General features: G+C 32.9%; 1 protein-coding gene and 1 long non-coding RNA gene across 2 annotated transcripts in view; one reads left to right on the top strand and one right to left on the bottom strand.

The window, feature by feature from the left end:
* Positions 1–1,093: 1,093 nt before the first annotated feature.
* Positions 1,094–7,997, bottom strand: LOC128558632 (uncharacterized). Its single transcript, XR_008371764.1, has 2 exons — positions 7,794–7,997; positions 1,094–1,413 (listed from the first exon to the last, which is right to left on the bottom strand). It is a non-coding gene; the product is annotated as an uncharacterized LOC128558632 (long non-coding RNA).
* Positions 6,675–13,688, top strand: part of LOC123555364 (uncharacterized) — a 25,960-nt gene continuing 18,946 nt past the window's right edge. The window contains exon 1 of the mRNA XM_045346009.2: positions 6,675–6,723. The gene's annotated coding sequence lies outside the window, so the exon portion shown is untranslated. The remainder of the gene's footprint in view (positions 6,724–13,688) is intronic.

The following is a 13,688-nucleotide window of genomic DNA, read 5'->3' as shown; positions in this document are numbered from 1 at the left end:
TTAATTTAAACTATTATTATAGTAAGATAAAATAGATATAGAATAAATAGGTTATTTAACATTGTACTGTACAATACGAGATATATTTGGACTCGTACCCAGCTGAGAAAAGCATATTGAACTCGCCTAGCGGTTCGTCCAATATGGTTTTCTCAACTGGGTACTCGTCGAAATATATCTCCGTATTGTACAGAACAATGTTAAATAACCTAATAGTATTAAAGCTCCTTGCCAACCTCAATACCAACAAATCTGTCGGCCTGACAATATAAGACCAATTGTCCCGAAGGTTGTATGACTGAATAGCGAAATCTAATCAAAATTAGCGAAATCTAGACATAAAATTTAAACTAATGAATATTTTTTAAAAGCCAAAAACGTATACGGGTCCTGATTTCGCCCGATTCTACATGCGCGGAAATCTCAAGTGACAGGTAAAATCAAGACATAAAATTTAAAGTGATGGATATTTTTGAAAATCCTTTTAAACTTTTATCAAGAATATATTTCTACGTGTGCATGTCAATTTTCAGGAAAAATATTTATATTTAGTATGATTAATAAACGAAAAACTTATATACGGATGTTGATTTCGCCAGATTTTATATGCGCGGAAATCTCAACTGAGAGGCAAAATTAAATCTTAAAATTTTAAGGAATGAATATTTTTAAAAATTCCTTTTGAGCTTTTATTAGGAATATATATTTCTACGTGTCCATTTTAAGTTTCAAGAAAAAAGAATAATATTTAGTATAGTTTTGAAAAGAAAGCGTATGCGAGTCTTGAATTCGCCTCAGGCAAATGTCAGGCAAAATCAAGACATATAATCTAAAGTAATAAATATTTTTAAAAATCCTTTTGAACTTTTATTAGGAATATATTTCTACGTGTCCATGTCAAGTTTTAAGAAAAAATATTTATATTTAGCATGGTTTTGAAAAGAAAATCCTATGCGAGTGTTGATTTCGTCCTATTCTGCGCGGAAGCAAAATCAAATCGTAAAATTAAAAGTTTGTATTATTTATTAAATTCGTGTTGATGTTGAGCCGTTATTGAGAATATAATTCAACATACAGACACATTTAAAAAAAAAATTCTTCACAACGAGTCATTTATTCATTTACGCGTGACAATACTCCTTGGCACTGTTGATTGAAAGCAATGAATTACAGCACTGTGTATTTTAATAAGTCCACTTGTCCCCGGATGCACAAGGTCTTGACAATAATGAGTTGGATACTTAATCCTTTTTCCCAGATCCACGTAGTCCCCTTTCTAAAATAGAGCACACAAATACTCTTTCCACGCCGCATTGCCGTAGTTCCTCCACCATCGTTTTCAAATCGTTGAAGATTTCCCCTGGGCTTGTGCTGCGGTTGATGCTATTGCCTCCTAATATGACAAACACGTATCTGAAATAAAAAAGATATATATATATATATATATATATATTCAATTTAATTCTTAGAAAGACGTTTTCATATGGAAAATGTGTTAATGAAAAATAAATTGCAAATCTGAATAATTACTGTTTGATACATGTAATAATCTAATATTTGTTGGATGATATAAATCGGCACAATTTTGACAGAATGATTACCTGCTGCATTCCACACCTCTTCAAACGTGTGAGAAAACCACCTTTAATTAAATTATCGTTTATCCCCGCTTAACTAATTGGATTTAATTTAATTTGATTAACTAATCAACTTTTTTTAAATTATCACTCTGTTAACCTAATTAAATCAAGAATGTCTTTGATCTTTTACCAAAAATGGACAGTAATTATTTATCAAACGATTTTGCTGGAAAACGTCCCTATAAATATTAAAGCTTGGATTTTTCTCCTCATTCTTTGCTTGTATTCATTATATAAATTGTTGGCACTCAAACTGATTTTTATTAATCAGTGACTTATTGTTTTTCTTCTTTCTGGATTAAATATACTTCTGTGTTTTGTGTGTGTAATAGTTGTTTTGAAAGTATAGTGACTTTTCATGTGAATTTTTAATTGTTGAAAAGACAGTGACTTTTCTAATTATTTATATGTGCTTTTCATTATGGCGGATTCTTATCCCTGTTCTGTATGTGCCGACCAGTGTGACGACCATTGTATCTTCTGTGAAGTAAGATTAGTTGTTGTGTATATTGTGTTGAAAATATTTAACTTACAGAAATCAAGTTTTTGTAGAAAATGATATACTCTGTATATCAACGGATTACGTACAGTTCCGTGAAAATTGTTGGAACGGACGTAAAACACAATCGCATTATGTAGATACATCTGGGATTATTTTCGTCATGATAAATCTTAATATCAAATCCAAGTGATGTTTAAATATAAGTGTACTGATTATACACTCACAGACTTTTAAAATCGACCACGGATATAGCTGCGATATTTTTAATAATATTTAAATTACACGACTGAAATTTTAATATGGGCCGTTCCATGAGAAAACCTGTATTAGTGACATGATATAATTTTTGCATAATTGGTAGTTTAAAATACTGGAAAATCATTGTTTTCTTATGTTTTTTTTTCATAAAATAGAAACTAATTTATTGTAATTCAGTTATCCAAGGCACGTTATTCTACCATATTTTTCATATAAATGTTTTTGTGTTGTCATAATGTTTAGTAATTAATACGCATAATTGTTTCCATTAATGACATGAAAAATACACGCAATACACGAAGACGCCTTACTGCTTTCATGGCTCAAAATATTTTGTCTTCCGTGACTACTTAAAAAGTAAGGTAAAAGAGTGTTTTCCATAAATATTTTGTCATCTCAATTTTGGAACTTCTGATAAAAGCTTAAACGGGTTTTAAAAATTATTCATTACTTTAAATTTTATGACACGGGATTATTATCCCGATGGTAGTACTCTAGGGATTCGAACTCACAACCCCTGGTTTTCGTAGTAAGACACTGTTGCAAAACTGTAGGCCTACGTAGAATCTATGCCTCAGTGCTTTTAACCATTTTGATGTCATCACCGGGCGCGTTCGGCATACATACTCGAGCTAACCCGAGTCACCCTGGGTATTACTCGAGTATAACTCGTGTAACCCGGGCGATGGTAGTTGTGTCACCCGAATTCTACCCACCTCCTGAAGCTGGGAAAGGCGGGTGATCGTATTCGAATGCATTACCGCTTTAAACATGGCGTCGTTGGTAACTGGTAAAGTTTTGGGTGCAATTACTACCAAGGCTTTTTCTCAATAACCGCAGATGATACTGAACTGAAACTTCAAACAAGTGTTTCAACTCATCAGACTTACCAAAATAACTAAGTTAGATATCTCTTGATTCTATTGTAAATTATGGGTCTCATTTATAGACATATTGCTTTGAAATCTAATTTTACTTTTTAAGGTCATTAACTAACCGCAGATGATCAAGTCCCATTACTCTAATATGTATTTTGACAAAATTATGACCCCTTTGAACTTAGAAAATGCAGATTTAAGTTTTACATGCAAATTAGTATATCCATACTAATGCAGATGTTTGGTGAAAAGTTCACACATTTCTTCGGGTCTGTAAAATAAGGTCATATCACAAGCCTCATAACTCTTACTTGAGTCAGACCTCTTTTTGGGGTGAAAGTTTTGCATGCAAGTTATATTTTTTTGAAACTAATGCAGATACTGGGTTGAAACTTAACACATGTCTTCCATGTTGTAAAGGACATAGCACCAACTTCCATAACTCTTATTTGAAGTTTGGCCAGGTTATGCCCAACTGTTTAAACTTAGAAAAAGCTGGTTAAAGTTTTGCACGCAAGTTCCTATCTCGGAAACTAATGCAGATATTGGATTGAAACTTTCATACATGTCTCCAGTGTTGTAAAGGAATGTCAAAGCATTAGTTCCCATAACCTTAATTTTGGACAACCAATGCACTCTTTCTTGTGCACAGATATTGTTGGGTTTGCATGCAAGTTGCTATCTCCAAAACTAATGGGGACATTGGGTTGAAATTTCTCAAAAGTCTTTAGGGTGGTAACGCAAGTTAAAAGCATCAAGTCTCATAACATTTGCTTTAATTTTGGCAAAGTTATGCCCCTTTTTGTAGTCAAGTTGCTCTTGCCAAAACTAAGGGCGGTACTGGGTTGAAAACGTTTTATATCTATTCAGAGTTTTAAAGCAAGATCATAGAAACAAGTCAAATACTCATTGAATCATTATTTCACTTAGAACTAGAACCGAAAATCATTTATATTGACGATTGCCTTCGAATAGTGGAGCGTGCTGTCATTGTTTTTTTAAAACCTTTTACTTTCTTTTAAATGCAGATTAACTTTGAAATGCTCTTTTGGCATTCATGCCCCCCTCTGTAAATACTGCTGAATAGGACAGAGGTTGAGAAATCTGCTTCTTACAGCAACATCCATGTCAAGCATATTTCGAGGGTTCTCGATCTGATTCTTAAAGCTTGTAAGTTTTATTTCTAGGTTCACAAGGGACAACTTTGAGAAAAAACATCTAGACTTAAGAACACATAATGGATGATAAGGACAAATAATCCACAGAAGAAGCCACGCATTGATGTTGAAGTTATAAGTAAAAAAATTCAACCTCCCTAGTTGCCGACAAACCTTCTTTCCACAGAAACATATGGTACTGTTGTCTAGTTATCTCAGTAGCTGATGCACTGTACTGCCAGTCCAAAAGTCACGGGTTTGATCCGGTTAAAGAAGAAATTCTTTCCATGGCCATTTCAGTCTACCTCAGTTCATGCGAATGTAGAGTTGTCAGTTCCTTATGAAAGTGCACTTAGGTTGCTAAGCCTGCCAGGGAGAGTGAACATTTGTTACCATTAGTGACTGTCAGTCATATATGGCAATAAGATTGTTGGAAATGGTGTTGAACCCGATTGAACAATATCAAGAACTTGTACTCGGTCTTTTAAAAGTCAAACTAGCATTTAGCACAAGGCACCGAGGCATAGAAATTCATTAGCATGGGGGAATAGAGACAGCAGAGTTGAGCTTATTCATTTTTGTATCATATTTCTTCAATGGACATGGCTAAGTGATAGATCAACGTCCCTGGCTAAAGGTTGCGGGTTCGATCACCTGTCAAGATATACAAAAGTAGTTGAAAATGGTAAATGTATCAACAACTGTCCCTGGCATTCAGCTAAAATGTGGAAAGTGGATTCTGATTCTCTCACCGTGACCTGCGTGGCCAGAGTGATTATTATGCCCAGTGTCCTATACATGGGTCTTGGCAAACAGTGCAGACTAAGTTGAACACCGCAAAACAGATCATGTGATCACAGTCTCCACTGTTTCCTTAAATAAATTTCAGTCACAACAATGAAAAAAAAGAAGAAATAATTATACCAAACACCCTTTTAATTTGAAATGGTTCGGGGTAGTAGAGACATATTTAGACATAAGAGGATTAATATAAGTTGTAGCTCTTGCTTCAGAAATGAATTAAAGTATGAATTAACATAAAATAGAAATTCCTAGTCTATTAAACATTATGGGCGGAACATTTTTTCCAAGTGTTACTTGATCCCAGAATCTGAAAAGTCGATTGATAATAATCCAGTCTGATTTTTCACTCTGACAGAAGTCGTACCAGTTCATCTTAGTCTGTTACACTGATCTGTCTTATCGAATGCAGTTAATATGTAGTATTTAACGCGTGGAAGAGTCTACAGTTCATCTCTAACAATGATACCAGTCTGTCTGTACTCATCATGGTCATCAAACATATCTATATTAGGTTCTTCACAAAAATCATTTATTTCAATGTCATTGAAAATGCAAACATTATTTAAGATACACACAGCGACAATGCAATCAACTAACAGCACTTTACCGCATACATAAAACATATACATGTAGACTACTAATTCAACACAATTTCTGATACGAGGGATAAGTACTGTCTCGTCTGATCAGCCGTTCATTTTGGAAAATGAATTCATTATGTGTCAAATGTAGCAACCATTCTTTATTATTGTTACAGCTCAGAAGCTTTTGAACTATCTATCTATCTATATAGATAACGTTCTCCATCATTTTCAGTTACTCGTTAAAGCGTTTCGGACTATAATTGTTACTCCTGTCACTCAGGTTAACTCGGGCGATCTAGTCAGAGTTACACGGGTTTGTATGCCGAATGCGCCCACCTACTACCGCTAAAGGGAAGTAACGCTGCTTGTGTACGGATACTCCTCTCCCTTAGCATTCAGGCCTAACTAAACTAAAGGAACCAGCGTGGGAGCCATCTGGTCTATTCGCGTAATGGCTGCCAGGTATTTCACTTGGCATGGCAACAGAGATCTAAATTGAAGCTAGTTTCTGTTTAAATTTCATTGTGAATGTATTTTTGACATTTTGTTAGGAAAAATGGGAGAGCAGGTTGTATTTGGTGAAGTCAAGCTCAATTTTAGTATGAGTAGTACTTCCAGGTCACAGCAGTGTGATTTTGATGTCAGTTTACAGTAAGCAAATGTGACCAGAGAAATCTCTCTTAGAAGATACATGACCCCTACTTTTCTCTTCATTTTATATCAGTTTTATCATAACTCTTTAAAATGAGGTAAGGATTTGTTCTCTGAAATGGGTCTAGCTATTTTTAGTAGCTCTTTAAAAAAGGTCAGTTTTATATAGAATATATAGGGAAAACTATTTACCTTATTGTGACCTTCACAACGCCATTTGTAATCTTTAAAAGCTCACGCCCAGAGAAGGTATTTTTTATTTTCTTCAGCTTTTAGATACGTTGTATAATGTTTTATTAAAGACAGATCTATTCTTAAATGTTAGCATTTTATTTCAGCGGAGTTTCTTTCGAAGAAAAGGAAATGATCATTATTTATTGTCCTACCGAGTAGGCTACTTTCGATTTCGCTCAGTTAAGGTTCAAGTAAAGTGTTTGAGACTGCCCCTCGGGTGAATTTTCGTTTCATGTTTTGAGACCTCATAGGCCTTTGTTTATCATACATTGTATACCAAACTGTTCAGAAAGAGTAGAAGTGTCATTCAAGAGAGGTTGTTTTGTTCGGTACAATAATATTTCTCTTATATCACATGTACTTTGCTTGTCCACATTCTGTTTTGTAAAAAATATCAAACTCCTTTTTCAAAAATATTTTTACATTAGGTCTATACTTATTGTGTGCCTAACATATTTCTCCAGGTACTCCCAGTGTTAAAATTGCTAAAATACATCTACATTTCAAAAAGTTGCAAAAATTGCAAAACGAAAGTGAAAGTAGAGCTGTCAAAATGACAAAATACTCCTATATTTCAGAAAATATGTAAGTTAACCGTATTTCAATACTGGGAGTACCTAGATAAATATGTTACAGACACAAACAAAAGATATTTAAAGAAAAAATACTTTTGAAAAAGAAGTTTGATATTTTCTACAAAATAGAACTGTGACGATCGAAGTACATGTAATTTTAGACAAAAAACTTATTCTCAAAGAAGCTTACCTATGTATAATGTATTCCCTACTTCCTCTGAACAATTCAGTGTATGTATAATAAATAGTAACAGTCTTTGAAGAATAAATTTCCAAAATCAAAATTCACCTGAGGGGTGGTCTCCAAACACTTCACATGAACCTTAAGGTACTTCCGCCATCTTGAATTTAGGGTGACCTTCATTTGAGGTGTGAAAATATAGTGAACAAAAGCTTTCACATGCAGCTGTTCCAGAGTACAAAAACAGCACAGTTTGCAAGACCTGAACTAAAAGTAGCTGTATAAAAAGTAAAACTAAAATTTGGAAATAAACAAAGAAGAAATTTTACCTGTATTTTTCCAAATTTTTGGTTAGATTTATAAATCCTTTCAAAATACTTTATTAAAAATTCATGAATGGCAAAAGTTAGTTCAAAGTTTCAATTAGTGCATAGGAGAAATGTCTTACTGAATAGAACTAAACTAAATCTGTTTTTAAATCTGACCACCTCATGTATTAAAACGAAAATAAATCTGTACAATTGCTATTTTCAGCATATACATAAAAGTAGTGCAATGTTCGGACAATGATTTTTCTACGTATGGTGTACCAAACTGCCTAAAATTGTAAGAGAAGTCTGAGACTTAATGTGATCAAGATTTGGCAACGATCCAAAATTCTTTTCAAGGTTTAATTTATTATAGTGAAATTTATGTACTTATGCGCTGCTTATCTCACGGAATATTTGGTGGAAATGGAATTTTCGGCACTTCCTGCGGTAACTACCGAAATTACTTAACGTAACTTTCTCACAAATACGTGATTGCATATTTATAAATTATAAAACAATCGAAATATTTGCTTAATCACGATATATGCAAATATTTTTAGACAATCTTGAAACATTTGGCCACAGTATTTCTGCATACTGGTCCGGGACAAGTTCGATGTGTACAGTGATTCCTTATTAGATGTTTCATGCGTCGTAAAATAACCAATTTTGATCTATCGGCTTTTTAATATACAATATGAGAATTTATGCAGCATGTAATAAATCGCAGAAAAATTGTACAGCCAAATAGCAACCACAGCTAAATTTTCAAAATAACTTTTTTACCTTTATTTTAAACTTATTTGAAAGAGCCTTTTAAAAGAAACACAGAACAGTTTAAATTTTGAAGATATCTCAACTGAAACAAAAGTTATGCCAAATTTAAGTTTTGATTTTTCGACAGAATTTGGTCATCTTTTTCAAAGACTTTCTGCATTTTCGCGGTCAATCGACGGAACCGAAAATTCAAGATTTTTCAGTTAAATTAACATAACTTTTTTATTCATAGAGATATGTAATAGCAGTAAAATTTAGGCCATATTTTTAAATTGAAATATGCAAGAAATTAAAATTCAGAAATTTGTTTTAAAAAGGTATTTTTTTAAAGATTATTTATTTATTAAATTAAGAAGATTTTCAGTAGATTTATTATGCAAACAAAATGTGAAGCCAAGCTATATGATAAGATATTGGCACTTTTATGTGCAGATATGTGACATCTGGCATTACTTGTCCAGAACTGCTAATTGCAATTATCATAAATTGGTGTGTCTGCTATCACCAGGTATCTTTAATAAGCTTGTTGTCATGTAGATATAATTTGAATATTGAATAATGGTATTAGTTTATGGCTTTAGATGTGAGAGGGTCATCCAGGCCCTTTCAAGCTTAAATTTGATTGGCTACTGATAAAAGTATATTTCTTTTCATTGGTTAATTATTTTTATTTGCAAATCTTGATCATGCAGTTTTTGCTGCTATTCAAGGAGTTAAGTTTTAGACACAAAGGTGTAAAGATGTTTTAAAAGTTCCTGGCATCTCTTGCCAGAAATAGAGGCATATCAGTGACTTATATTGAGTCAGCCTATTAAACTTTGAAGGAACACTTAAGCTTTACTTTGTTATTTAAATACAGGATTTTGTGAATTGTTGTAACTTTAACATTGGAAATTTATTATTCACTGGAACTTTGTTACATCTTTGTTGCTTGTTGTAATCTAAATGGGAAACCTGAATTAAACTTCAAAAAACAGTTACATTGTGTTTTATCTGCAGTGTGGACAATTATCTAAAGGTCAAACCTAAAACCAAAGGCTTATAAGTCTGTCAAAATGAGGTTCCTTTAAATTTATAACACTCGGTGGAATCTCACAGGAGCTCGAACCCGGCTAATTTTCCCCAAGACTACAAAAATCAACCGGTACCACCTGTGAGCCCGAGTCATGACCCCAACACCCTTGGAACGATAAGGGCCCTCTATGACAGATATCTTTATAAAAATTTGCACTGTAATGTAAAATTTCATGCTGATTTCAGTTCTGCTGTTATTTTATATCTCTGACTCATGCCTAAGGGGTAAATCTGACATTTTCACATCAAAATGACGGGTGTTTATTTTAAATTTTATTTGTACATTTACAACATACATAAAATCAATGAGAAATCAACATTTTTACATGAAATGAATGATAACATAAAACAAATTCAATAAGTTAGATATATCACAGTGACAGTGCAATAAGTTAACAAATGTTGCTGAAATGTTTTCATTAACACATTTTGGATTTGTTAAATGCATTTTGCGTTTAAAAATTTGTTGCGTCATTATATGACTATCTCCTAACATAATTTGTCTTGATGAAATTTAATTTGAGATATAAATCACAACATATTTTATATAAACACACGTTATTAAATAAATATATCACAGTGACATGTTACAATCATTTGTTTCATTGCTGATACTTGGCTTGACATTAAAAATACACCTTACAATACTGCCCAAGCTGTTCGCGTTCAGAACTTACAAGTGATTTCATTTTACTAAGCATTTTTTGCTGTTTACTGATTTCGTACTGTAACATGTTCTTTGTTTTTAATTCCTCAACTAAGGGTTCTTTGCTTACACATTTCTCTAATTCTGAATAATCATCTTGTTTTGAAGTAACTTTCTTTGGATCAGACATTTCACTTTCAGGTTTACTTTTTTCAACACAAGTCTCATTATTGTTAACTTTGGTTGTCGTGTTTCCTGACAGCGAGACAGTCAAAGGAATGAACGGAGAATTCTGGTACTCGTTTGAAGTCTTGAATCCAGCTACTTTCTTTTTGTGTAGCAACTTTTTGTTTGTTTCAATAACACGTTTGATGCGGACAGACAGCGTGGCTTGTTTAATTTCAAATGTCTTTTTGTCAATTTGATTTAGCCAGGTAATGAGATTGGTTACAGGGAGTTTTGATGCATCAGCAAATTTCTTCAGCTCAATAATATGGCCATGTTTGAGGGTTCCTTCAGGTTTTGGTTCTATCACATTGTGGATAAGATTTGCTGACAGAAGTCCAGCTTCCTCACAAAATGGGCCAGGGTACTGTCCTGCCATTTCAAGTTGATGTTTAAGTCATCATTAGGATGTCAATATGGTATATATATTGCACAACCTGAAAATGTATAAAAAAAAGAATTATAAAGCTTGCATACAATTAATTTCATCACTATCAAGGTACAATTAACCGTGTATTATTTAACAAATGTAAAATAAAACCAGTTCTTTAGTCAGTATCCGAAAAGCGGACACGAAATTTCATTAAATAATTAGACGGGTTCATTTTCGGACACCTTCAAATTTCATTAAATTCGGCGAGATTTATTGCTTTTTCATCATATTTTTTTCGATAATCAGATTCTTTAATATCAAATTTATGTGGAGGTAATATAATTTGTATACAATTGTAGATAACTACGAAACAATTTACAAAATGCAATCAGTTGAACTTTTCACGCGAAAACCTGATGATTAAAATCAGCAATATCTCAAAAGTAACATTTCTTTATCTTGGTTCTTCGTAAAACAATGATATTTTTCACATTTTCATAGATTTAAACTGATAAATAATGTGTATTGAAATTCCGGCATAGAAATGGACACTGACTTTACATTAGTGATTACTGCGGTGTTGACAGCGGAAGCAGCGGTCCAGTACTAAGACTGTCTACGAAACCAAGGGTAACGAGTTCTTTATCTGAAAATCACGAACATTGGGATCAGTGTTCAGTATACACCTGAAAATAATAGACTTGCTATTTGCCGAGTGCACACTTGTTTTCTATCGTCGTTAATATAAAGTAGACTAGTAAATATTCGTACATATGCATAATCTCATAAACACTTCTTTAATATGTGTTCTCTGAAATTAACAAATAACTGGCTCAACTGAGACACCATACTTTAAAGTAAATTCAGTTTATTCACCACGAGGTTCAAAATGCACGGGAGTCTCGTGATAGTACATGCCTTTAATTTCACATGGTTGAAGTGTAAACAAATATTTAAATTTGCTTCGTTTTATTTCTCACGGAAAAGATCGGACAGCTTTTTATATTGGAATAATTATAGAACATATATGCATTTAAAGTTGGAAGTTGATTGTTTTCTACAGGACGTAAAACTGAAACAAGTAAGCACTTTTACCTTTTCAGCAGTGTTCCTCAGGTGAACTTTGACATTGTTTACGAAGAGAAATCAGTTTTGTGTCATCTTGAAATGCGTTTTTCGGCTGAAACGTATAGTTCCCCGAAAAGTTCTAAAATGGTTTTTGTTTTATTTATAAATTCAACACAATGTGCAATATTTCCAGTTTTTGAAAATGATTGAAATTCAACTTTATTTTAGAAAAAGTTCCGATCTTTCATTAATATTTTGCCAGCGGATGCTTACAAATTTTAAGTGAAACGGCTTTCTTGTCCAAGAGAGGTGTGTAAAGCGAAAAACTGTCATTACACATTGCGTTTATTCTTTAAATGTGAAGGATCGGTAACAGATTAAGGAGATCGGACAGTGAAAAACTATACTAAATGGATATCTCTAACCATGGATAAGTATGTGTACATATTTCAGTAAGGAAATCTGAGGTAAAATAACAATCATATATTTTATTCCTTGAAATAAACATGGCGGCGAAATATTTTAGAAAAACTGTGCACGTGTTTTGCGCATTAGAATTTTTAACGACTTTTTCTTGAAAAAGTAACGCTTGTATGCACTAATTTGGCATTTCTTTGATTTGAAAATAAATATTTCATAGCAATTTAGGTTGATACGATACCAAAATTTTGCACCAAAAATGTTCACTCATTTTCTTCCAAAGCACTGTGGAGATGGGGTTTAGCGTAGCTTTGATGCTCGCAATTTTACCTACAGATATATCTTTTCAATTTTTATCATATATATTTTATGTCCTTGCATTTCGAACGCTGTTTCGAGGATTCTGATTTTTCACATAAATTTCTAATTTCAATTTGCGGAAGTACCTTAACCAGTTAACATGTACAGTACAGTGCACAGTTGATAAGTTTTACATTAAGACTTAAAAGGTTGTATGAATTTTCATCTCATTCTTTAACTGGCTTTTTGCAGACACACATTGTGACATGCATTTTAGATGTTTGCTTCTTGTGTTATTTTTCACATGCTATCTTACGAAAATCAATTTAAAGCTATCGAGTACTAGAGAATGGAATTTAGTCCATTTCTCAAGGACTGATTACACCAAACAGGAAGTGACTACTCAGTGTTAGTCCAAAATGTAGTTCCATACTGCTGATGAAATCTGGTATAATGAGTCATATGAGGATGTGACAGTTACATTTTTGGCACAGTTTTATTGCTTAATAAATTGTATTGAGAAAAGATCTAGACCATTTTCATTGTGAATTTCCAGGTATATAGGAGAGATCGCTGTGACGTCACGCATTAACACCTGTTTATCTGGTGGTTGGCATAAGAAATGATTTTACACCGTTTGTGTATGGGATCAGAATTTTTAATTTTTAATAACTTTTTCGCTCATTTATGGATTTTAAAAATTCAAAAAGTTTTGAAATGCTTATGATTTTCATATTTTCTCATTTAAATATCTTTTTAAAATGAATTACCATTTTAAATGACATATGGTTTTAGTAGCGGCGTAGCGATGCTCCAAACTTTTAGAAAAAACACTGTAAGTTAAGCGTTCATAATAAATCCATTTTATTTTGAAATGATAATTAAAAGTAAGCAATAAATTGCTTGTTTTATATCCTTTCCATTGATCAGAAAAAATATTGATGTCATTTGTGTTTGAAGAAAGTTCACGCCGTTAGAAAAACATCACTGTTTACAAAAAAACATGGACGCTCGGCGTCTGCCCACCCGG

This window comes from Mercenaria mercenaria, chromosome 7 (assembly GCF_021730395.1).
Source record: "Mercenaria mercenaria strain notata chromosome 7, MADL_Memer_1, whole genome shotgun sequence".
Classification (NCBI taxonomy): Eukaryota; Metazoa; Mollusca; class Bivalvia; order Venerida; family Veneridae; genus Mercenaria; species Mercenaria mercenaria.
The sequence above is the reverse complement of the archived record's forward strand: the minus strand, read 5'-3'. Positions and strand labels throughout refer to the sequence as shown.